The sequence below is a fragment of the Callorhinchus milii genome, unplaced genomic scaffold, assembly GCF_018977255.1.
Source record: "Callorhinchus milii isolate IMCB2004 unplaced genomic scaffold, IMCB_Cmil_1.0 Scaffold12, whole genome shotgun sequence".
In the NCBI taxonomy this organism is placed as follows: domain Eukaryota; kingdom Metazoa; phylum Chordata; class Chondrichthyes; order Chimaeriformes; family Callorhinchidae; genus Callorhinchus; species Callorhinchus milii.
The window spans coordinates 12,979,393-13,004,520 of NW_024704753.1; the positions used below are offsets into that span (position 1 = coordinate 12,979,393).

At 39.3% G+C, this 25,128-nt stretch overlaps 1 protein-coding gene across 2 annotated transcripts in view; it reads left to right on the forward strand.

Moving 5' to 3' along the window:
• The first annotated feature begins 10,277 nt into the window (after positions 1-10,277).
• Positions 10,278-25,128, forward strand: part of rhoa (ras homolog family member A) — a 29,235-nt gene continuing 14,384 nt past the window's right edge. Inside the window, 1 exon segment of one of the 2 annotated variants that reach the window (NM_001292775.1) lies at positions 10,278-10,389. The gene's annotated coding sequence lies outside the window, so the exon portion shown is untranslated. 2 annotated transcript variants of the gene reach the window in all.

Sequence of the window (25,128 nt, forward strand, 5' to 3'; positions counted from 1 at the left end):
TTTTGTTTGGAGTGGCGAACCGTTGCAACATTAGAGAATCTGCCGTTTGGAATCAGACGTTCGGCGGGGGGTTGCTGTAACCAAGGAAACGCGGCCTAGGAGATGGATTTCGTTGCTCGGGTTAACTACCGGTCCTTTGCCGTGAATCCGGGAAGCAAATTTTTTGGAAAACATTTTTTTTTGTTTGTGGGGTGAGGGAAGAGAATGTACTAGTGTTTGGCCTCGATGTCCCTGGGCTGGAGGGAGATAACATCAGCCCTCGAGTTTTATTTTGTTTTACGGTGGTGTTGTTTCTTTAAATCAATGGCTTTTTATGCCTTCTGACCGCCTCCTTCTCAAGTGCAGTTCAACAACGATATTTGTATAATAATAATAATAATAATAATAATCCTCGCATTTGATAGAGCGCTTTTCACGTCGGGAGGACGTCCCAAAGCGCTTCACAGAACACACTGTAAAGTGAATTGACTGTATGTTTGTGGGCGAACGCGGCAGCCAATTGCGCACAGCGATGTTCCACAAACAGTCGTAGATTGAAAATGACCAATTTATTATTGTTTTTGGTTTTGGAGGGATTATTATAGGGCGCCCTCTCACGCAGGGGCAGCATCCCAGTGTTCCTCTGGCACCAATTGGCCTCTGGTACCTGCCCAAGTGCCTGTTGCTCACCTGTGAATCTTGGCAGTGGGTGTTGGCAGGCCTCTGTAGAGGGTGTCACACCCGAGCCTGATCTCTCCCCACCCAGCTCTCTCACAACAACAACAACCTACATTTATATAGAACCCTCCACACCGGTCAGCATCCCAGAGCGCTTAACAATGGTGGAACCCGACACACACACACACAGTCAAGGGACCAGAAACCCAGAGGACGTGGTTTCCCTTCCATAACCCTGGGTCTTCCTCCTGACGTGAAAGACACTATACAAATGTAATTTTGTTGGTGGGGTTTTGACTCAGTTGATCTCAGCTGAAGTGCCAATGGGGATGCTATAATTAGCCTGCGTCTGGGAAGAAGACCCCAAATCAGGCAGAGTTCCTATTCTTGATCCTAGTGACCCTTGCTGGAAAGTATGCATGAGTAGTCTGGGTAAAGACAGGATAAGGGTTGTAATACCTCCCAGGGTAAATCATCTCCCAGGACAATTCTCATGGAGATTATCCAAGGTACCTGAGAGCACTTAGGTACCTCAGACCACATTTCAGCATGAGGCGGCCAACACCTTTAGGAGGTAAGAAACTGGGTGAGGGAGAAGCTGATTTAAAGAGTGGACTCACTCACTGAATAAGCGTTTCAATTGTGCATGTAACATTTAAATTTAAGGTTGGGTTTAAACTACGTTATTCAGTAACAATAGAATGATGATGCAAGTTTGCATTCATATCAAATGATCCTGTACAAACGCAGTGTGCCTCATGTGGTGCTTAACTTCAGTTGAAGTTGTAAATGATTTTCTTTCATGGAACACAGGGCTTTCTTTCATGACAGAGCACTGGAAAACATATGTAAACAAGTAAGTGTGGGCATAAACTCTGACTCAGTAAGTAATAAAATTACTTATTATGTCGGAAGCATCTTAGAAGAGACAGCTGTGTGCAGCAGGAACACTGAGGTAAACAAGATTGTTTGGATTTAATCAAAGAAATAAAGTTATCTGTGATGCCTACAATTATAAATGCACATTTTAGTTCAAAAACTCTTTTGAAACTGTAGTCCACTTTTGCTCCTGTCAAATAAGTAAGAATCAGAGTTTGGGAATTTCTCTTAGAATTTAAGATTTTGCTGAATTTTTTAAAACTTAAACTTGGAAACCATTTTTTGCAAGTATTCTTAAGAATTGTAGAAAACTTGCTTCTAAAATATGACTGACTGTACGAATTTTCTAAAATTCTCCAAGATCTTAAATTTTATGGCAAAAGGCCTAAGGAGAAAGCAGGGAAATTTTACGCTTCTGAAATGCAAGAACATAAGAATTTGTTAGGCGAAAGAAGACCAAGGTCCATCTAGTTTGCCCTCCACCATCCTGGCAGTCGCTTGACATGTCATGCCCCAAACTATTTATTGTATCCCAAGATATTATTTTCTAGCAGAAATTGATCTAATTTGTTCTTGAAACAACACTTTCTGCTTCCACCGTCTCCATGGGGAGCCTGTTTCATAAGTTTACTACTCGCTTCCTGTAGTGTTTACAGATTTGTTCTGTATTTGCCCCCGTGTTCTCTGGTTCTACTGTTCAGTACAAGATAAAACAGCTTATCATGGTCTACATTATCTAATACCTTCAGAATCTTAAAGACCGTAATCATAATCGCCCATCAACCTTGTCTTCTCCAGCATCAACATGCCCAGTTATCTAATCGCTCCTCGTTGTCCAGTCCCTCCATCCTCTCATTTTGGTTGACCTCCTCTGTATCCTCTCAATCACTGGAATATCCTTTTTATATTGTGATGACCAGAACTGCACACTGTATTTCAAGTGGTCGCACCAGTAATTTGTAAAGTGGCAGGATTACCCCACTATTTCAGATAAATATTGCCCTTTTAATACAACCCAGCATCTGGTTTGCCTTACTCACTGCTATGGAGCACCAATGTGATAGCTTCAATTTATTGTCAATCAGGACCTCTTTGTCCTTTTCTTTTTCTGTACAGACTATTTTCTTTCCATTTAAATAATAGTCCATTCCTGGATTTTTTTGCCCCCATGTGAAGCACTTTGCATTTCTCTGCATTGAATTTCATCTGCCATCAATCTGCCCGATTTCCAAGTATGTTCAAGTCCTCCTGTAACCTATCCTGTTCATCTTTGCAATCTACCACCTTCATTTGCTTTGTGTCATCTGCAAATGTAGTCCTTGTGCTTGTTAAATGTTAAATAAAAGAGGTCCCAAAACAGACCCCTGTGCAACTAACTGGTAACATTCTTCCAGCCTGATGATCCCTATACTACCACCTTCTGGGTTCTATCAGTCAATCAATTATGTATCCATTGCAAGGTACTTCCTCTTTATTTTCAGTACCAGCCTTTCATGAGGAACTATCAAAGGCCTTACTGAAATCCAGATATACAATATTCACTGCCTTACCCTTATGAAGCTCCTTTGTCACACAGTCAAAGAAAAACAGTAAATTCATTTAGCATGATCTCCCCTTCATAAACCCATATTGGCTTTCTTTTCTGACAAGAGTCGTGGACCCGAAACATTAACTCACTTTCCTTTCTCCATAGATGCTGCCTGTCCTGCTGAGTGTTCCCAGTGACTTCTGTTTTTGTTGCAGATTTCCAACATCTGCAGGATTTTGCATTTGGCTTTCTTCTATCATTTTTATTACTGTCCAAAAGCTCCATGATCTTATTTTTAATAAGAGTCTCCATAACTTTACCCACAATCGACGTCAAACTCACTGGTCTGGAAGTTTCCTGGGTCAGGTTTGCTACCTTTTTTAAAAAAAGGAGTAACGACTGCCTTTCTCCAGTCCCCAGGCATCTTTGCAGTATCCAGTGATTTCTGAAAGATTTGTGCCAGAGTTCCTGCAATTTCCTCCCTTAGCATCTTTCCAAAGCGTCTCAAATTACTTCATACCCATGGAGTCCTGTAGCTCAGTGGTTAGAGCACTCGCCTCGCAAGCAAGAGACCTGGGTTTGATTCCTGGAAGGGTGAAACCTTGGGCAAGTTTCCTTACTCCACATGCCTGATAATAATCCCTCAAGAATAAAAAACAATAATAAAATTTGTCACTTCAATCCACGACTGTTTGTGGGATACTGCTGTGCACAACTGGCTGCCGCATTTCGCCCACAAATATACAGTCACTTCACTTTATATTCTGTGAAGTGCTTTGAGAAGTCTCGAAGACATGAAAAGTGCTATATCAAATGCAAGGATTATTATTATTATAGTATTTACTGTAAGGTGCAATAGGTGAACTGTTGTGCACATCACTGTTCCATAAACAGCCATGAAGTGAATGAGCAATTGTATCTGCAGAATTGTTTGCTGGAACACCAGGAGGTACTCTCTTCTGCTTTTTGAATAATGCGCATGAACCCAATCTTATCCTCCCTGGCACTGGCAGACATGCACATTCCAGTGGGATCACTGTATAGCAATTAGAAGTGTGAACCTTGGTTGATTTTTTTTGTTTGTACTATTCCAGGGCCACTAAAGCCAGTTTTAACACCACCACTAACCCATCTGTAGAGAGTTAACAGCCCAAACCATAAACTAACCTGGGACTTGTCTTACCGGGAAAGATTAGTAATGATAATCCTTGCATTTGATATTGCGTCTTTCACGTCAGGAGGACATCTCAAAGTACTTTATGGGATTTGCTGTAAATTGTAGTGATTTTTGTATTAGCCATAATAATAGGCAGTGGAACACACTTTTATTTGTGGGTTATGGGTGTCTGTGAATGTGTGAGCAAGTGTGCAGGGATGGGAGTACCATTGGAACCAGAGACATTGTAGGAGATGGGGATTGGAGGATGGAATACACAATACTTTACACTGTTCTGAAGATTTCATTTACATATTGTTCCCCCCCAAAACAGGCTTATTTTACTTTTTCTGGGGCAGGGGTGTTTGTTTTACTATTGGTGGGGGTGATGGTTTCCCCATGGTCACATAGTGGGCTACCCAATAGGAGTTAGTTTGCATTGATCACTAAAAGTATGAACACTTTGCTACTTTATATAAAAAAATTTAAAGTGATTTTGGTAATGTCTTTTTCTACACACTGAGAACTCTTTGTTTAAACAAAGAGTGCTGATGACATAATTTGAAAGAACTGCCTTGGAGGAGGTAGTCTGAGTCAGCTAAATTAGAAGGGAAATTTTTCGTAGGGAGTTATTAATATATCCATTTATTCCTGTTCTTTTTTTAAAAAGAACAGATCTGACATAAGATCTGTAAAAAAAAATTCTGATAATTTTCATCCCTCCTCTGCTTCCTCCAGAACATTTTTGACTCAATTTTCTTTTTAAAAATAAAGAATCCTTGTGCAGTATTCAATATCACACCTATAACACTGGTGGCCAACCTGTAGCCCATGATTTATGGCATAAATCAAGAAATAGTATATGTGAAGCACTTTTGAGACATTTGTTGTTATACTGACCTATAATATCAAATGTCTCAAAATCGTTTCACATATAAATATTAAGTATATTTTTAGGCATATGCAGCAGCCAATTTTTTTGCACATCAAGCCCTCACAAATAGTCATGACACAAATAACCAATTGATGTGGAGGATCGTTGGCTAGGACATGGGGAGAAACTCTCTTCTCTTTTTGAATTGTGTCATGGAAACTTTAATGTCCACCTGAATAAGCAGCCGTGGCCCCTCAGTTTAATGTTTCATTTCAAAAGGATGTCACCTCTAACAATGTAAGCAATTCCACAGTACTACCAAGGTGAGGTTTCAACCCATACGATAAATTCAAGTCCTACATACGGATTCATAGAATCATAGAATCGTACAGCACAAAAAGAGGCCATTCGGCCCATTGAGTCTGTGCCGGCTCTTTGAAAAGAGTAATGTAATGTCAATCCCACTCCCCAGCCCTTTCCCCATAACCTTGCAAAGCCGTCCTCGTCAAATAACCATCCACCGCGTTTTTAAAAGTTGTTATCGAATCGGCCTCGACCGCTCTTTCAGGCAATGCGCTCCAGATTGGAACAACTCACTGCGTGAAAAAATTTCTTCTCATCTCCCCTCTGCTTCTTTTAGAGACTATTTTGAATCTGTGACCTCGAGTCACCGACACACCCACCATTGGAAACAGTTTTTCCCTTTCTAACCTATCAAATCCCCTCATGATTTTGAAACCTCTATTAGGTCTCCTCGTAACCTTCTCTGCTCCAATGAGAATAATCCTCACCTCTCTAGTCTTTCCTCATAATCAAGGTCCCTCATTCCTGGTACCATTCTTGTAAATCTCCTCTGCACCCTTTCCAATGCCTTAACATCCTTCCTATAGTGTGGTGCCCAGAACTGGGCGCAGTATTCTAACTGAGGCCTAACCAGTGTTTTATATAGGTTAATCATAACCTCCTGACTCTTGTACTCTATGCCACTATTTATCAAGCATTGAACCAAAAACATTCTGACCGAAAGTACACTAATTGAGCCAAGCTATCAACTACTGGAAGATGGTTCCAAGGGACCCTCTGGTATTTCAGTGAGCCAATCCTGCCCTCACCCTACACCACACATCCAAATCTTCCTGTGGTACGGAACTGGGCTAGATTCTCGATGGCAGTCAGGAATGAAAACCCTGATTTCTCCCTCTTTACTCCAATGGTGCCAATCCTGATTTCCCCACCTGAGATCAGATAATTCAGCACAAATAAGGATTTGAATTTACAACTTTCTGTTCTTGTGGCTTAATATTGTACTAGGTGGTGAGTCATTTCCTCCCTCCTTACGTATGGTTCAATAGCTTTCCGACACTTCATGAAGAACTGCCAGAAGGAAAGACAGCCAGAACTTGGTGAACTGTACCCAGTGTAACTTGAGTCTTTTCAGGAAACAAAAATAAGCAAATTATTGGTATCTTTTTATTATTATTAGAAAGTATTGCATATATAATCTCCAATATTTTTGTTCATTATTAACAAAATAATTAAGGCACCTGTGATTCTTTGTGTACTTACATAATAACCATGCATATTTAGACATGGTTTACACAACTCAATTAATAGACCCTGTGATTTTTGGGTGCAATTTAACTGTTAAAACCAACACAGCCATATTGCCTCAACTGAAACATTGAGGGTGATTTTTTGGGAGACTGGTTAAATATAATAGAGCTCTTAAAAATTGGGAAAATATTTTGAAGAACATTTATAATCAACAAGTGACATCAAAAATAAAATACAGTCAATCCGCTTCACATTACACACTGTGAAGCGCTTTGAGACGTCTCAACAATGTGATAAGGTGCTGTATCAATGATTATTATTATAATAATTTAATCTGTGTGATTCTTTGCCAGGATACTGGGAGATGGGATCTCATACTTTTATGTATTGTTTTGTATCAAATGCAAGGATTATTATTATTATTAGATTATAAATGCTACTTTGTCAAGAGATGCTGTCCACTGAATGACAAATGAAATCAATGTTAAAATAAAACAGATTTAAAAATACATAAAATAAAAATAAAGTCAATCCATTTTACAGTATATATGATATGGCACTAATCAAATGCAAGGATTATTATTTTTATAGAATATAAATGCTGCATTGTCAGAGATGCTGTCCATTGGATGAGACATAAAATCAACGTCTGCCTGTTCATGTGAACGCAAAAGATCCAATCGACACTAAATGTTTCTTACGTTGTCATGGCCAACAATCCTCCAAATAAATTTGTCATTCTCCTCATGGCTGTTTGTGAGATCTTGTAGTGCACAAAATGACTGCTGGGTTAGCCTGCACTTAGAATTGCCAGTTAGATTTTTTCCCTCAGATTTCAACCTTTATATTATCTTGATTTTTTAAATAATATTTTAGCGAGCTTTGGATTACAAAGTCGCCACAAATATCACTTACCTCACTGCGTAGCAAGTGACATAACCAGTGCTACCAGTGTGGAGCATGCATAAAGGGGTGTCAGTGAAGACTTTATGACCTGGAAATCATCCGTTTTTATAGTTGACAATGACAAAACTTACAGTAATTACCTGTGAGTCAGTTTGAAACGTTTAAACAATAAGGCTCTATATCAAAATGTATAGACCCATTTAAGCATGTGTCTCTGGTTGTTTTAGGATGGAGGGGATGGATACATCACCACATATGTAGTACTGAGACCTGTAAACAAGAAATGTGCAAGGTTCAATTGTTCGTCTGTGCTGATCTCACTTGCTGTGGCAGTAAGAATGGCCTCATTGTCTAAGAGAAAAAATGTTATAGAGAGTTACTGCTTCTGATTACAATCCACTAATTCCTGCAGTAAAGTGCAAGTGTGTTATTCATCACATGAGGACAGAATCAATTGTAAACCAGACACCCTTCCCCCTGATCACATACACTGCCAGTACTCTCTGTGCAAGATTACACATACATAGCTGCTTGGGTGAAATACTGGAAGGTTACAAGCACTTGCAAAACCGTGTGCCAGTATGAGTCAGTACCTCCAGGAGAGTAGTGGTTTTAATTATACAACCAAATAGGTCACATTTCTGAAGCAAAAGGACTTGCTGATAAAATGTTTGACAGAATTGGGTAGTTTGTGATGTTGATTAGCCTGCCAAAACTCACTGCCACAAATAGCTATGATCAAAATGATCTGGAAGATTGTTGGCTAAGACAGTGGGAGAAACTCATTTTTGAATCCATCTAAGGATCGTCAGATGGAACCTGTTATGTGCCTCACCTGAATGTCAAAAGGAGTACACCCCCAGTACCCCACAGTTTAGAGTTACCTGCAATAGATTTATAGATTAGTACGTACAGTATTACGTGTCAGTTTGTAGCACTCTCGCCTCTGGGCCAAAGAATTGTGGGTTCAAGCTCTTGTCAGGACTTTAGTTCATAATCCATGCTTGCATCCATCCCACTGTTCAACATGCCATCCTTCAGACGAGATAATAAACTTGAGGTCCTATCTTCGTTCAAGTGAGTGTTAAAGATGGAATCAATATTTAAAAAGAGATTAAAAAAATATTAAAAAAATATTCTGCCCAACAATGCTTCAGATTCATTTTTCATTTATTTCATGGGAACTTTCTGTACAGAAATTGGTTGCTGCATTTGCTCACAAATCGTCACTGCACCTTTCAACAATTACCTATGAAGCATTTGAGGAGGCGTTGACCTTCTAGGTACTATATAAAATGCAAGGAAGGTAAAGTGTAATGACGCTATTTCAAAAGAGGTGTTCTGACTAATAATCCTCCAGATTATTAATATTATTGTTTTAGTTGCTGTGACAAAATGCAACTAATTATTATTACCATGTCATAGCAATTGCCTACAGGGTGTCCACAAAGTCCTCTTACCTCCCCCCCATTACAAAATATGAGCGATGAGCTGAAAGAAGCTGTCAATGGATTTCATCTCGTCACTCCATCATGTTACGGGAGATATTGCACCAAACATGGTGACGGATTATTGTCTTCCAATGAGAATGATGGTGCTCACACTGATCCTCTGGACGTCTGACTACAGTTAAACACTTGTATTGAATACAATTAAGTACTTCTAAATACAATTATCATCATTCTTCCACGTTGCAATGGTTGGTCAGTGACCTGTAGAAAAAAACATGGAGGGGGGGGGGTAACGGGTCTTGTAATATAATAACACCCTGTAATATAATAATCCTTGCGTTCAATATATCACCTTATCACATCTTCGAGATGTCTCCAAGCGCTTCACAGAATATACTGTAAAGTGAATCAACTGTATATTTGTGGGCGAAGCGGCAGCCAATTGTGCCCAGCAGTGTCCCACAAACCGGCGGGGATTGATTGACCAAATTATAATTTTTTTTTGAAGGGTTTATTATCGCCGGAAAAGCTATGCGCCAATCGACTAACAGCCCACTCACCGCTGGGTAAACAGGCGTGGGGAGTAAGGCAACTCGCCTCGGGGTTTGCCCCGCCGGGAATCAAACCCGGGTCGCCCCGCCTGGCGAGGTGAGTGCTCTGACCAGTACGCCACAGGAGCAGTAATAATAATAATAATCCCTGCATTTGATAGAGCGCTTTTCACGTCGGGAGGACGTCCCAAAGCGCTTCACAGAACACACTGTAAAGTGAATTGACTGTATATTTGTGGGCGAACGCGGCAGCCAATTGCGCACAGCAATGTCCCACAAACAGTCGTAGATTGAAAATGACCAATTTATTATTGTTTTTGGTTTTGGAGGGATTATTATTAGGCTCTGTGTGGAGTAAGGAAACTTGCCCGAGGTTTCGCCCTCTGCCTGGAAAGTAAAGGGGTGGTTTCATGTTTGCCACCAGAGAGGTACAGCTACTCCCACAGACCTGACGAGTGAGAGCAGAGGGACTTCACCGCAAACGCTGCCAGTCGGGTCCCTCCCAGAATGCGCCGCGCGGTCTTTCTCTGCCCCGCCCCTCCGGGAGGGAGGGAGGGGGTGCGCCAATTGCTTGCAATTGCAGCCACCCCTCCCTGGCTCGGGCTGTGGGGCGCGCGACGCTGCCGCCGCAGGTGTGGCCGTGCGGAGCCGGGAACGCACGCGCGCGCGCGTGTGAGTGAGTGGTGTGTGTGTGTGTGTGTGGCAGAGCCGCGGCGCTTCCATTGTACAGCGACCAGAGAGGCAGCAGCGCGAGAGCGGGGGAGAGAGAGAGAGAGAGAGACACACACACACAACACCAGCAAAAAAACAGCACCCATTCAATTCATCTGGCGGTAAGTCTCCCTCCAGAACCGGCTAATTCGAGATTGGATTTTTAAAAAAGGATATAAAAAAAGGAGTGAAATCAGCTTTGGAAGATTACAAATTTGTTTTAGACCGTTACACAGGAGCGGGTTGTCTTGTCTCCCCTTGTTTCCGCCCAGGCCAGGCCTAAGCCGCCGTGTTTTTGTTAAACCCTCTCTCTCTCTCTCTCTCCCCCGCCCTCCCTTCCTTCTCTACAGAAACCGGTCGCCTCTGACAGGACATTTCTCTCTCTCTCTCTCTCTCTTCCCCCCACCCCACCCGCTCCTAACCCAGTTTTAAATCAACGACATTTAACGGTCATCTTATTTTTTTTTACACACACGTTCAACGAGCGGGATGCACGCAAACTTTTTTTTAAAAAAAACAAGTTTTTTTTTGAGGGGAGGGGGGGGGGTTACGGGTTCGCCGACTGGGAAAGAAAAGTGTTTCTCTTTGCTCTTCTCTCTCATTCCCTCCTACCGCCGCCTCTCCTCCTCCCCCTCTCCTCCTCCCCCCCCCTATAATCATCTGTTGCTGGCGGCCGCCATCTTGGGTTTGCAGGAGTTTGGTGTGACCCAACCCAAAGAAAATATGAAGAACCCGGGAGGAAAATAGGAAATTAAACATTTAACGGGGGAGGGGGTGGGTGGGAAGCTGTCGAATTTAGAGCCAAATTAGGCCACAATCCCCTTCTCCCCCCCCCCCTTTTTTTTTCAAAGTCAAGTATGAAGTTGGGAGGATTTTACAGGTCAAGTTTTTTTTTCCTCCCTTTTTGGGGGGAGGGAGAGCGGCCAGAAGTTTCAAAGCCAAACTTTTGTCGCTTCTGATCGCGAGTCGGTCCCCGATGGCTTTGTTTTTTTGGGTCCTGTTGTCTGTTCGTAACGTCGGCGAAAACGATCGGGGGTGACTCGTTTCTTTTTTTTGTAGACAAAAAAGAAGAAAATCAAGGCCGTGTCTGTATTTTTTTTCATGGTTGTAGTCATCCAGGGAGGGGGAAACTGCAGTTAAACCGAGTGGGATCCAAACCTTTTTTTTTAAAAAAAAATCTTTTATCTATTTGAATGTAGGTTTTGCACCGTGTCGTGAAGTAAGATTTAATTTGTATCAAAGAGCACAATCGTTTCTTTTCTTTTTTAAAAAAAACGGAAAGATCAGAACATCTAAAATGAGGTAATCTATTTTAAAATGGCAACCGCCCTAAATTTAGATTTTTTTGGCTTAATGTCTGCGTGTTTTGGCCGACTCTAAACCATAGGAAATCTATTTAGATTTTCGAGTTCAGACTTATTTTTGAGGCGACGAGACGGAAATTATTGATTTTTTTTTCATCCGAATTGTTTTTTTCTGTGCAGCACAATGTTGCCGAGATGAGCGAGTGCCTTTTTAAAATAAGCGCTGCACACTTGTATCTGATCTCAGGCAAGGATTTTACATCGGTCTACCCCTTTCCCCCGTTTCTGGNAAAAAAAATGCGTACGACATTCAAAATAAAAGTGGTTGGAAAGTGAAATATTTGGGTCAAGATGACATTGGCCTCATCTCCAGAAGTTTTTTTAATTTTAATTTTCCGTAGATAACGCTACGTTAGTATTTCACACTGCAGTATGCATACATCTTGCTTGTTTTGCAAGGCTATGGTGGCCGTTCTGTTTTCGAGCCACGTTGACTTTTTTTTTCTTGACACAAATAGGCGCTTGGGCGTTCATTTTAGTTAAGCATAGGATATGTATCTCGGACTGAACTAATGTCTTGGTTGATGCCAAATTTCTGTGCATGACGTTTTCTCAATGGAAGAATCTTTTGTTGTCTCTCCCACGGTTAAAATAGTTATTCAGCTGAAGTTGAAACTACAGAGACATACACAATATTGTAGAGCAATTTTAGAAATAATAATAAAAATCCTTACATTTGATATAGTGATTATTACGTCTTCTAGATGTCTCTCAAAGCACTCACAGGCTATACTGTAAAGTGAATTGATTGTATATTTTGTGAGCGAAATGTGTATGAACTGGATTAGTAGAGCATTGACAGAGAATTAGTAACTGGACTGAAAATGTATATCAGTTCCTGGTAAAATCTTATGATAAACTGCCATTACAAAAACCTTTTGTCATTTATTCTGCATCCTCATCTGTAATTGGTTACGTATCTGTCATCTCAATTGAATTTCATAGAGCCATTTTTACAGTTTATTTGATCAAGTTTCTTTGCAAGAGGAATAACTAAAGTAAATGTAAAAAGGAAATGTTGAATGTAAGACTTCTAACTTTGTTATATTACCTGGGTCCAGTTTTCTAACCTTCTTTCCAGGTGGTGACTGACTGGTTATGATTCTACCTCACTAGCTACCTTCTGCTTGTTTACTCAAATGGTAATTCTTTTGAGTATGTGCCTGGACGATGAATGTCATCAGTTAACATTAAATGAAACTTAAAGACTTACCAACCAGGAAGGTTTAATGCCCATTTGGAATGAGTTGACATCTCTTTGGGTGAGCATCAGACATTTCTGTGATGTTCCCACAGCTGAATGGCCTGCTGAAGCTGGTTGGTTAGGCTTGCACACAAAGAATGAGTGGGCGCTTGTGCAAGTTATCAGAGGTTATTGGTGGCTGTAGAATTGCACAGGTATTATTAAATAGGAAGTAGGTATTTTATCCTATCTTTCTTCTTCCTCTTACCTCCTTGCATGCTGACTCCAAAAACACCATTGTATTGTTACCCTGGTTAAGATCAGCTAATTGAAGTACAGAGGGTTTAATGTAATTTTTTTATTTGTGGTATTTAACAATCGGGACACCAATAATTCTACTTTCCTGTCACCCTATGCCTCTCCGAAAAGCCAGGGTTCCCTTTGAGTACAAACCTGTTATTAAACCTTGGATTCCCCAGTTTATGTTGGCTGTTTCACTCTGTTCAGTGTATTAACCCAGCTGAGACAATGTAGAATCCTACTGACAAGTTTGCTTATGTAGAATAGCTACTTGGATAAAGTTCCTGATAATGTCAATAAAATTATACGTGATGAGAAATGCAATATACAGTTTTTTACTACATAGTACAGCATATTAGGATGGCAGTATGCTGCTTTATTGGTAACATTTGGTAACTTTACTTGCTCATCTTGATGAGTTAATGACTTTGGTTTGATTTTCACCCACAAAATACATAATCATTACACTTTACAGTGTATTCTGTGAAGCACTTTGGGATGTCTCAACGATGTGATAAGGTGCTATATCAAATACAAGGAGGTCAGTGCTTGTGTAAAGGAGAGCAGAAACGTGGGCAAGCTGCCTAAAGTAGTTGCCTGTGCTTTGCTGCCCAGCTGAAATAGTTAATGGTCTATGGCACAGGAGAATCTAAAGAAAACAGATGAGAAACAAAACCAGGAAGAGAATTGGATAAGGTTTGTGGTACAATTTATATAAAAGTAAACTGTATTCCTTGGAAGAATATCAGATCATTTAGTAACCAGAAGAGTGATAAATACATGAAAAACATAAAACTCCAATCTACAATTCCTAATGTATGGAAATGTTTGGTCCAAGCATAACATTCTTTGTCAAATTTAAGTGGAATGCATACAATAATTATTTTGGTCAAGAAAGGTTGAATATTTTGAAGAAGCTGTGTATATTTTAGGTTTCAAAAAAGCTGATTCTGAAGAAGTGGTTAGAAGGGATTTGGATATGTTAAAATATTTCAGTTCAGCAGTTTTGAACATTTGTCATGGATTTTCTGCAGAAAGTATGATTTTTGAAGCTTGTTTTGATGGAGGTGTCATGATATGCATTTGACAGAGATTTTATCTAGCATTTCCTATGACATTACCTTCCTATAATATTAGCTAGTTTTGTATTGAGAAACCAGGCGTCTATTGTTTTCTATGAAAACAAAATAATCTTTTAAATAAACCGTCCAGGTGTCTAGTTTGACTGGAGCTATTGTGGTTCATATATAAATTATTAACTTAATGGGCTGCCTTAAGATCACAGTCTATCTAGCAACACAACCTTTAGAGGTGTCTACTTAGCTCAGTTGGTTGCCTCTTAGGGGTTTTGGGTTCAAGCCCTACTTCTAAACTTTTGAGTTCACAGCCTAGGCTACAATCCATTGCAGTGCAATGTCAGAGTTGTCAGAGTTGCCATTCTTCAGATGAGATGTTGAGATGGTGCAATTTCAAAAGAGAAGGGTGATTCTACTGGTACCCTGGCCAAAAATCAAACCTCCATATGAGATTGGTGATTTGCTTCATGGGATGTTGTGTACAAATTGTGTTCATATAGAAATACTACACTTTGACATGTTTCAACAACATAAGGCACGGATTATTAAACCTGAGTAAGAATCCCAAACTTTGTAAAGTAACTAGGTGTTTTGTGAGAGAATGTGGCAGCCAATTGCACACAGAAATGTCCCACAAGTGAGTAACCAATTTGGGGGATTGTTTGAGGAGAAACTAGTGTTACTATTCAAAATCTTCTCTTTTCGAATAGTACCATGAGATCCTTGATGTCCACCTAGACAGGTAGATGGACTTCAGTTTAATGTCTCGACACCTCCAATTATTGTAAACCCCTGCTTCACGCCCTGTACTGCACTGGAGCATCAGAATAGATTATGGGTTCCACATCCCGACTTGGGGCTTGTACCAATAACAAACGGGTATGAATTGTCAATTGCAAACTCTAGAAGAAATACTTAATACATTATCAGAGGAGAAATTGGACAAAACTGGTATTTAAAAGCCTGTGGAAGAAATAGTGTCTGTTAACCTAGAAATAGGACAAGTAAACCTAGGAGTATGTATTATAAGGTATTAATTATAATAAATACAAAATAAGCCATTAGGTATTCCAAGTAGTCAATGTGTATGTATAAAAAACAAAATGTCTTCCTTTTCAAGTATTACAATTATGGAATATTAAAAACATTAAATTTAAGACATCAAGAGAATAATCATTTCTGAAATTAGTACCAATTGATTAACTGTCCCAGTGATAATCTTGATCAATTGAACTCTTATTTCTCATCTACCGCAAAATATACAGTCAAACCATTTTATAGTATATTCTGTGAAGCGCTTTGAGATGCCTCGAAAACGTGATAAGGCATTATATTAAATGCTAAGATTATATTATTACCTATATAATTCAATATCAGTGATGTTAATTCCTAGACTAATTGAGAAACCAGTCGTCTAATTCCCTGTCTAAACTGGAAATTTGGTTGTGCAGAACAGCAAACATTCTTGATGTGTATAATTTGTTTTGTTTATATCCTTACATTTGATATAGTGCCTTTCACATTGGAGGATATCTCAAAGTGTTTCAAGGGATATACTGTAAATTGTATTGGGTGTGTTTTTCTAGATGAACACGGTAGCCAATTTGCACACAGCAATGCCCCACAAACAGTCATTGCATATAACCCTTTTTTTAAAATCTGGGATTATTTGATCAGGACACTGAGAGAAAACTTTCGAACAGCAACATGGGTTCTTTAATGTCTGCTTGAACAGTCGGTTGGGACCTCAGATTTGTCTTATCTGAAGAACGGCATAATGCAGAATATACCCCAGCATTGCACTGAAACGTCAGCCAGAACTATATGAGGTTCAAAGTCCTGACATACAACGTGACCCTACAACCTGACTCAGAAGCAGGAGTGCTACAAATTGCGCCAGTTTTAAATAAGTGAGGTACACGATATACAAATACAAAAAAAATTATGTTTATATCGTGGAGAAGGAGGTAAAATATATTGAAGGCGCGCTACCTTCAATAATTTTGTTTGGATGATGTCGAGCAGAAAAGATCACCTTCCTTTTTTTAATAATAAATAATAATATTACTTGCACTTGAGATGTTTTCGAGACATCTGAAAGCGCTTCACAGAATATACTGTAAAGTGAATTGACTATTTGTGGGCAAAACGCAGCAGCCAATTGCGCACAGCAGTGTCCCACAAACAGTCTGGATTGAAATGACCAATTTATTGTTTTTTTTCTTGAGGGATTATTATCAGACGTGTAGAGTAAAGATACTTGCCCAAGGTTTCGCCCTGCTGGGAATTGAAACCAGGTCTCTCACTTGCAAGACGAGTCCTCCAACCACTGAGCTGCAGGACTCCACTGCTCCTTTGATTCCAAAAAGGTTCTTTCACAACTTCCTTTCCTATGCAATTAATGTGCTCTAGATTGGCATTTGACTTTGGCTTCCAACTGAAGCAAATGTCTTTCATGTGTAAGTAAGCGCTATTACCTACTGCTAAATACTGATTTATTTGGTGAAAGTAAAATATTCTCATCTGAATTTAACTTTTGAAATCTAAATTTGTCTATCTTTTGGCTTCTGTGATTGTCAGAATGTCTACACAGTGGGGAAACCTGCTTAGTTGCAGTGCAAGTCCTGCAAATATGCTCCAAGAGCCAACAATTGGCTTTTCAGTGTATTCATGGAAGCACCATGGCAACCAGGTGGGTTTCCAGTGGCTTGCAATTGGGAGCCAACTTACCTGTATATTCATGGGATTGCCATTGCAGCCAGGCAGGTTTCCTGATGCGAGAGGTAGACAGATTTTCCAAGCTCAATCATGAATTTCATTGAATTTACCTTTTTTAAATACGTTCAAGGTTCACAACTTTCTTTTTAAAACTTGAATTGCATGAGTGTTTGTAATGAATGCATGTTTCCTCTTTTAGTTTACTTTATTGTATTTAGCAATGTGGTAGAGATTTAACTTCTTTATCCTCTCGCCCCCACCTCTCCATGGGATCTTGGTTAATCTTGGGGGTATTTAATAAAATTATGATATCCCACTAAATGGCAGATCAAGGCTATGTTACTGACAATTTCTCTCAATCTCTTTAGGGTGAGGGTGATATTCCAGTGCTTTACTGTATAGCTTATGTCAGTGAAGCATTGTAGCTTTTAAATTTCAAATCTATTTGTCACAGCTGTTTTTTTAGTCTGCCAGGTGTCTGCCACATGTAGAGACCAATCACCGTGCTTAAGGTTATCCGTGCCTACGAGAGTTCCATATATCCCACCTATATATGAAAATTGCAGAGATATTTATTGGAATAGAGGGCACACTCTTCCTCGAGGGACGCATCCTCCTTACCTAATTCCAGAGAATATTAGGCGCAGGTTGGAAAAAGCCAGAGCTTGCCGACCACACAATGTTGTTGGAGTACTGCTGGAGCTTAACCACCTAAAACTGCAAATCTTGCCATTGAGAGCACTTTCTGGAAAGTTTTCCAGCTGCTTGTCCAGCTAGGGCCATGTTACCCGAAAGGGCTTTCTTGCAGGGCTATCAGGCTGAGCTGAAAGTGTCCCTGCCCCTGGGAACTGGTCTGCCTTTCCATATCCTGCAGATGACCCAGGCTGGCTGGACTCATCAGCATTGCCCTGGAATACGGTTCACCTCCTGGCTCAGGAACTGGATCACTGAAACCACCACAGACTAGATTCTGACATTCCATTGCCAAACATGTCACCTCGGAGACTGCTCAGTTTGTTAGAGAAGCACAATTGCTTCAGTTAGACAAATACAATTCATATTTTCTCCTGTTCTCTCTTGAAAGTGGCATTTAAAAAAATGTATAGCCTCCAATTGTTGCCCTAATAATTATTAGTTAACTCAAAACAGATGAGGGATTGAACCTGGGATTTCTGATTTCTAAGCCACAGCATTATCAGACAATGTATTTACTAATGGGGTGATCTGTAAAAGTTATGTGTAGTGAAAGTTATTGCAGTACCTTGCTGATATTAATTCTGTTCTCCCTATCTAGTTTATTAAGCTTCATGTCTGTTCTCTTAACCTCAGTACTCTGCTTTTTTAAAAAAAAATCTTAATGGGCAACATGACTCCTTCAAACAACAACAAAATTACATTTGTATGACGCCTTTCACTTTAGGAAGGCATCCCAAAGCGCTGAAACAGCCTTTACCGCTTAAACCTTTACATCAATATTAAACTTGAAGGGTTCCCAGGTGGTGGGGAAAGGTGGGGGTTAACTTATACTTGCATAAAATTGAACAAACCCATCTATTATGTGGATCATCCTGTAGTGCTTGGATCTTTTAGGTGATTTGCACAATGTTTTGGAGGTTCAACATGCTGCAATGGAGCTTCCAGATGTGAGCTTGTGTCTGGCTCACACATGGGCCAGATGTTCTCCATAAGGTCAAGGGTAAATTGTGGATGGTTGTTTCATGCATCACCTGGTGCTTGCTAATTAGAGTGACCAATTGATTGAATATAGATGGCCTGAGAGGAGAGTAAAAATGACATCTGTTGGCTTCCTTGATAGTTCAGCAGAAAAAACATAAATACTGAGCCGTCTAAACTAGGAAGATCCCAAGATTCCTGGACTGTGCTGAATTCTATGACTTCTGCAATAAGGGTGCTGAAATTGGTTTCCGCATCGTTGGTTTAGGGAGAGAAAATGATCAGCCAGAGTTTTCAATTCAGATCACGATCTAGTGACTCCTCCCCCCTTCTGGAAAGTGACAGCATCTCCTTTGTCTGTTGATGTTTCCCTTGGTTGCATTGCCTGTTTTCTGTTCTTACAGTAGAAGAATGGTAACATGTGTAAAATGTTGTCTGTACTTGTGCATTCATACATTGTACAAGAGGAAGGGGTAGAAAACAATTCTTTTGTGAGTCTGTGGAAAATCAGGAAATAAAGTTAAATACCAAAAATCTCTTTAAAAACTTACTGTAGTGTTTTTAGAGTTTAGTTGTTCCAGCACATTGTCTTGCAGTTCACTATGATGCGTTTCAAAAATGTTTCATTCATCCAACATTGCCACCTATCTACAAAATCTAAATGTAGGAAAGTAAGGCAGAAAAATAAGTTGAGCCAAGCTTGTTAGTGCAAACTCTTCGGGCATATTTTTAAAAAAAATCGAACCATGGTTTATCAAGTGGTATCTAATAACTTTAGTCACAGCTAAGGTTTTTTTAAATGTCAGACTCGTGCGTGTTAACCTAGCTCAGTTTATAAAATTGACCTCTAGGTCAGAAGGTTATGGGTTCAAGTCTCACATCGGGACTTTGAGCTCAGAGTCTCGGCTGGCACTCCAATTCAGTGCTCGTAGAGCACTGCTTTATGAAAAGTACAATTTTTTAGGTGAGATTTTTTTTTTAAAAAGTCCTGTCTTCTGCCTATTCAAGTGAATGTTAAGGATTCTGTTACACTATTTGAAAACAGAAGGGAGTTTCTCCTTCCATTTCATAACTATTTGAGGGATAGTCTGTGTGCAAATCAGCTGCTGCTTTTGGCTTTTCTTTCAAGGAAACTGTTAAGTGCTTTGAGAAATTGCAACATAAGGTACTTTATCAAATGCAATGATTACTATTGTAAAAGGTTAATTGTAACTGAATTTAATCATACTGAGCAGACTGGATCTTTTTCTGTTTTGTGGTTTATAATTGGAAACAGTCAGAAATCATGCATTAACCAGAGCTATCAATTTAAAACAGATGAACAACAGCTAGAACAGATATGTTTTATGTTAGCTGTTTAGATATTGGTCTTTAAGAATGACGTCCCATGGTGCTTCACAGAATATCCTGTAAGGTAGTGTGATTTGAGGGCAAATGTGGCAGCCAGTTTTGCGTGCAACAATGCCCCACAAACAGTCATGAAGTCAATGACTAGTTTCTTTTTATTTTGGCGGATTGTTGGACTGGGCAAAAGAGAAACTCCCTTCTCTTTTTGAATAGTGCCATGTGATCTTTAACATCCACCTGAACAGGCAATCGGGGCCTTGGTTTAATGTCTCATTTGAGGGGCATCGCTTCCAACAATGCCGCACACCTGCAGCGCTGCATTGGACCATAGGAGTTTGAAGTCCCAATATGGGGCTACAACCCACAACCTTCTGACTCAGAAGTGAGTGTGTTACCAACTGAGTTAGGTTGACACATTTAACCAGGATGTATTTTTTTGCTCAGCTGGGTGTATTGACACATATGGAAATAAGACACCTTGCTTAACGGTATCCAAGCCAGACTGACTAACTTCCACATTTGTATGCCACATATGTGCAGACATTTCCCTTTGTCTGGAATGCACAAATTAGGAGAGATGCACTTGCCTCATCTAATTCTGGAGCCAACTTGGCTCAAAGAAGCCCCTCCCCCGTGCATGAGAGTAGTTATTAATTGGTCGAATAACAAGTACACCTGCAAGCTTTCTGGTGAGTAGCACAGTTCAGCATTAAATGGTGAGAGCGTTGCCATATTTTCCTGTCCACAACTTGGACATGCATCCCTACCCATTTAGTGAAGGTTACACTAGTTGCAAACGTGGAGGTTGAGCAGCAGTTGCTTAGTTTACAGCATGATGGATACCAACTCTTGGCTATGTGAGCATGTGTTCACAGACCTCTTCATAATCTTGAAAGCTCCAATTGGGTCATCTCAAAAGATGTTCCAAAAATAAGTTCACTGCCCTTAATCTCTCCTTGTAACATAGATTAATATCTGGAGTCATATTTGCTGATTGTCGGTACTTCTGAAGGGTAATCTTTTCTATGAAGAGGTGACTAGATGCAAGACATTTCTTCAGATAGGGCCTTCTTATACAATTTACTTTTTTTAAAACTTGTTCTTCCTCCTGAAAATTGGAGACCAGAACAAATTGATGACCAGTGCACTTATTACTTTCTGATCTTTACACATAAATTGTATGGTTTATGCCATTTATCATTTTACTTAACTACATTTTTCATTTGCCTACTTCTTGGTCTATTGCCATAAATGTTTTCATATAACCTATTATTTTTGCTATGGATTCTAAATAATGTGTTCATAGTATATATATCTAATTGGGATCAATCTATTTTTCTTACCAATTTAAGAATCTCTATAATTAAGCATCCTTGTTGTGCTCCACCCTCCTGCTAGTGAAAGACTCTATTTAAATGCAGTTTGTTGTAGTAAATCCATGAACCTTTATTGCTGCAATCAAGCACTGAGCTTACAGATTCATGGTTTAGATCTTTATCATTTAACAGTTTGCCACAGTTTCATTGGACACGCATTCTCCTGTTGGCATACCAGTTATTTTACACTTTCGTGTATGTATCTGTGTCTGCTCTTAACTGGTCCAGAAGGAACAAAGATCCAATTCCCTTTGGTGCTTGAGGACAGTTGAGGTAAAGAATAATATCCTTTAATTCTCAAATTGTTTCCTTTGTTTTTTTCCGAGATCTGACTAGAATTCTTCAGGAAGAAACTGTTTCTAAAACTATCCATAAGAAATATTGATAATTTCCCCCGAAGAAAACCTGAATAATTGATGGTGGTGGTGCAGAGAAATGAAAATACCCGTGTAGCATAAAACAATACAGTTTATCAACATTACTGAACATTCCTTTTGTCATGAGCCTGTGCATACTTTCTGAAATGAGGATTTTTAAAATAAAATATTTATAGTAATTTGCTGATATTAGAGCTGTGACTCTAGGGAACAAGTAAATTACTATTTAGTTTGAAAATCTTAAACAAAATTAAGTGTATGAAATTGTATTTAGTGAACTTGAATCATGTGACTTGACAGTGACTGATTCAGTTTATTTATGCAAGTAAACAACAACATTATTAACAAGCCATATTAAGTTTATTATACAACAAGCACTTGCAAACTAACTATTGAAGAAAGTCAATAGGCTAGTAATAGAAAGTGATTGAAATAATATTAGATATTGAGAATTTACAGCAGAATGTATTGCTGCTGAGGACGAAAGTATGGATTGCAAAGTTACAGTATTGGAATTACAAGTGTTCTCATTATTGTTTGATTTTTTTAGAGTTTAGTTTTGAAAAGTTAGTTTTCATTAACTCACATAAGCGGGTGTGAAAGAAAAAAAATTAAATCACAATTGCTGACCATCTATTTATGGAATGTCACTATTATTATCATCTGTCTGATATATCGGTCCTAACAAAAAATGGTAGGGATACGAATGTTTACTTAATGAATGAGTTGGGCCCTACATGTTTCTCGAGTTCACATTCAAAGAAAGGAAAATTCCCATCTGTGAGGCCGTGGAGAATTTTGTATAATCTTTAGCAAAATGTGCACTGCAGGGCTGATATAAATCGAGAAATACCCCTTTGTTGCTAATGTTTTTTATAAACAAACTTTTTCCATTTCCTGTCTTCTTTCTTTCTCTACCCCCCCGCCCCACCACTATCTGAGACTTACCCATCAAACACAACAAAAAAATTAAGACTCCTGTGGGTAAGTGCTCAGACTCGCTTTCATTTTTAAACTTGTATTTCAAAAGGCATGGTAACTTCTAAAGTGCTTTGCAATTCTTTTTTTGCCACTTGTAAATGGAAGTTTGTGCAATAATGGCTTCACAGCGTTTGTGCAAAAATCCAAGAGAACCCACTGCAAACATTGCTTCAGAAGGTATGACAATTGCTGCACATTAAGTAGCCTTGCTATCCAACAGTCGGTAGGCTATTAGTGAAGTTTGATTGTTCTTCTTTAATGGCTGTTTAGTGTTTATTTGTGCAAGATGGTTTTCAGTGTCATTTACTGAATTATGAAAGATGCCTTTGTGAGCTAAGCTTTGTGAGCAGGCTAGGGCGAAGGGAAATGAAGTGACAGTGGCACCATAGCCAAGCCAGAGTCTGTCCTTGGATAATGTCTACTTAATCAAACAGGAGTTAGATAATAATTGGGAACACGAAAATCCTTCTTTCTACCTTTCCTCCACCACTCCACACATGTACAATCATTGGGGTGGTATAAGGATTAGGTTTTAATAAAATTAAAATTTTGCATCTTTTTGACAAAGGGTCTTGGACCCGAACCGTGACTCACTTTCCTTTCTCCATAGATGCTGCCTGCCCTGCTGAGCGTTCCCAGCGACTTCTGTTTTTGTTGCTGTACTTGTATAGTCGTGTCTGACTGAAGTATTTAGCAATCACTCTGATATAAAATTAACACGTAAGCCAAACAACGTATTCTTGCATCCATGGATTCTTATTAATAATTTGCAGCAATAAATATGCAAGGTAAATTCTGTGACGTGCTTTGAGACGTCTCAAAGACCTGGTAAGGCGCTATATCAAATGCAAGGATTATTATTATTGCTGATTTTCAGCTAAAATGGAGAAACTACATCTGTAATTGACGGTCCTTAGGTTAGCCCTTGGGGAGTTCCTAACAGGTGCATGATGTTATTAATATCACAGAACTTTACACATTTTTATCACGGCTAGCTATGGGATACAAAATGATATCTTTACTTGCTGTCAAATCAATATAAGTAGTTTTTTTTTTAAAAAAGCTTAGGTTAATAGTGGAATGTCCCAGCCAGTATTTGTTGTTAATGTGGGATCCAGGAGCAATTATGATTTCGAGCTGTTGAAAGTATCCCAAAGCGTATCAATTTGTGAGTGTACAGCTTGAAGACTTCTGATGAAATACATTTTACATATCCATTTCCTTTCTATCAACAAACCACTAAAATCTGTTGGTTGATTGATGTGTGTGTGTGCACTACCATGGAATTTGCTGCTTTCATATTAACTTTCTTTTCTAGATTTGGTGTATTATACTGCTAGGAACCAGAAGTTCTGGGAGTGTGCTGCACTGCCTTTGAATGAGACACTAAGCACAGTTCTGTCTGCCTGTTCAGGTTGATGTTAAAGATTTTATGGCACTATTTGAAGAGAGCTTTTCCTGTTGTCCTGGCCAGCAATCCCCCAAATAAAATTGGTCATTCATTTCACGTTTGTTTGTGGGCCATTGCTATTTCAAAAATGGAAGAAAAACTCAGCATTACTGATGAGTACCTAGAATTCTTTGCCAGCCTTAGTCTAAAATAACTCCTCTGATGTTTCAAATACTATTTAATTTTTTTTCATTCCCACAACCAATTCCCCAGTATTATGATGGAAGTGGTATTTTTTTAAAATACTGAACTGGTTGGTTAAAACAAGTCTCAGTTTCCCAAAGTATTTTTGCAGTCATTCTCACTTCCCTGCCCCAATAAATAAATAGCTTATTCATGTCATCAATCCATTAAGTATTGCTAAAGCCAAGTGTAAATGTGGATTAGAATTGGCACTATTAATTTTGCGCCAGGGATCAAATTCTAGTTTACAATCTGTTCTGAACATGAATATTGACATTTTCATGAAGCTTATTTTTTTCATTGTTCTGTCAGCAATGTTGCAACAAGTAGTACAGGTGAAAATTTAAGTGAAAACTTAAAATATACAGTCGATTTACTTTACAGTATATTCTGTGAAGTGCTTTGAGAAGTCTCGAATACGTGATAAGGCTCTATATCAAATGCAAGGACTATTATTAATACTGATTATCAGATAAAATGGAGAAACTACACCTTTGTAACTGACAGTCCTTAGGTTAGCCCTTGGGGAGTTCCTAATTTGCAAAACACTGGTAAGATGAATTTGTGTTTTTTTTTAAGCGTTGTACTGGTATTCCCATGATTTGTAACTGCCAGGCTGCATATCTTGAACTGGATGACCAGGCAGATTGTTTTGGCATCTGTATCTCTGCCAGATATGACGTTTGTGATTTAATGATTGCTGTGAAGATTCAGGCTACTGCCTGTGAGTGTAGCCTTACCCTTGTAATTGGAGGTTATTGTCTCGGCACACCCTGGACTTTTCCCTGTATCTGGCTTAGCAACTGCCCTGAGCACGTCTTGCCTGTTTGGT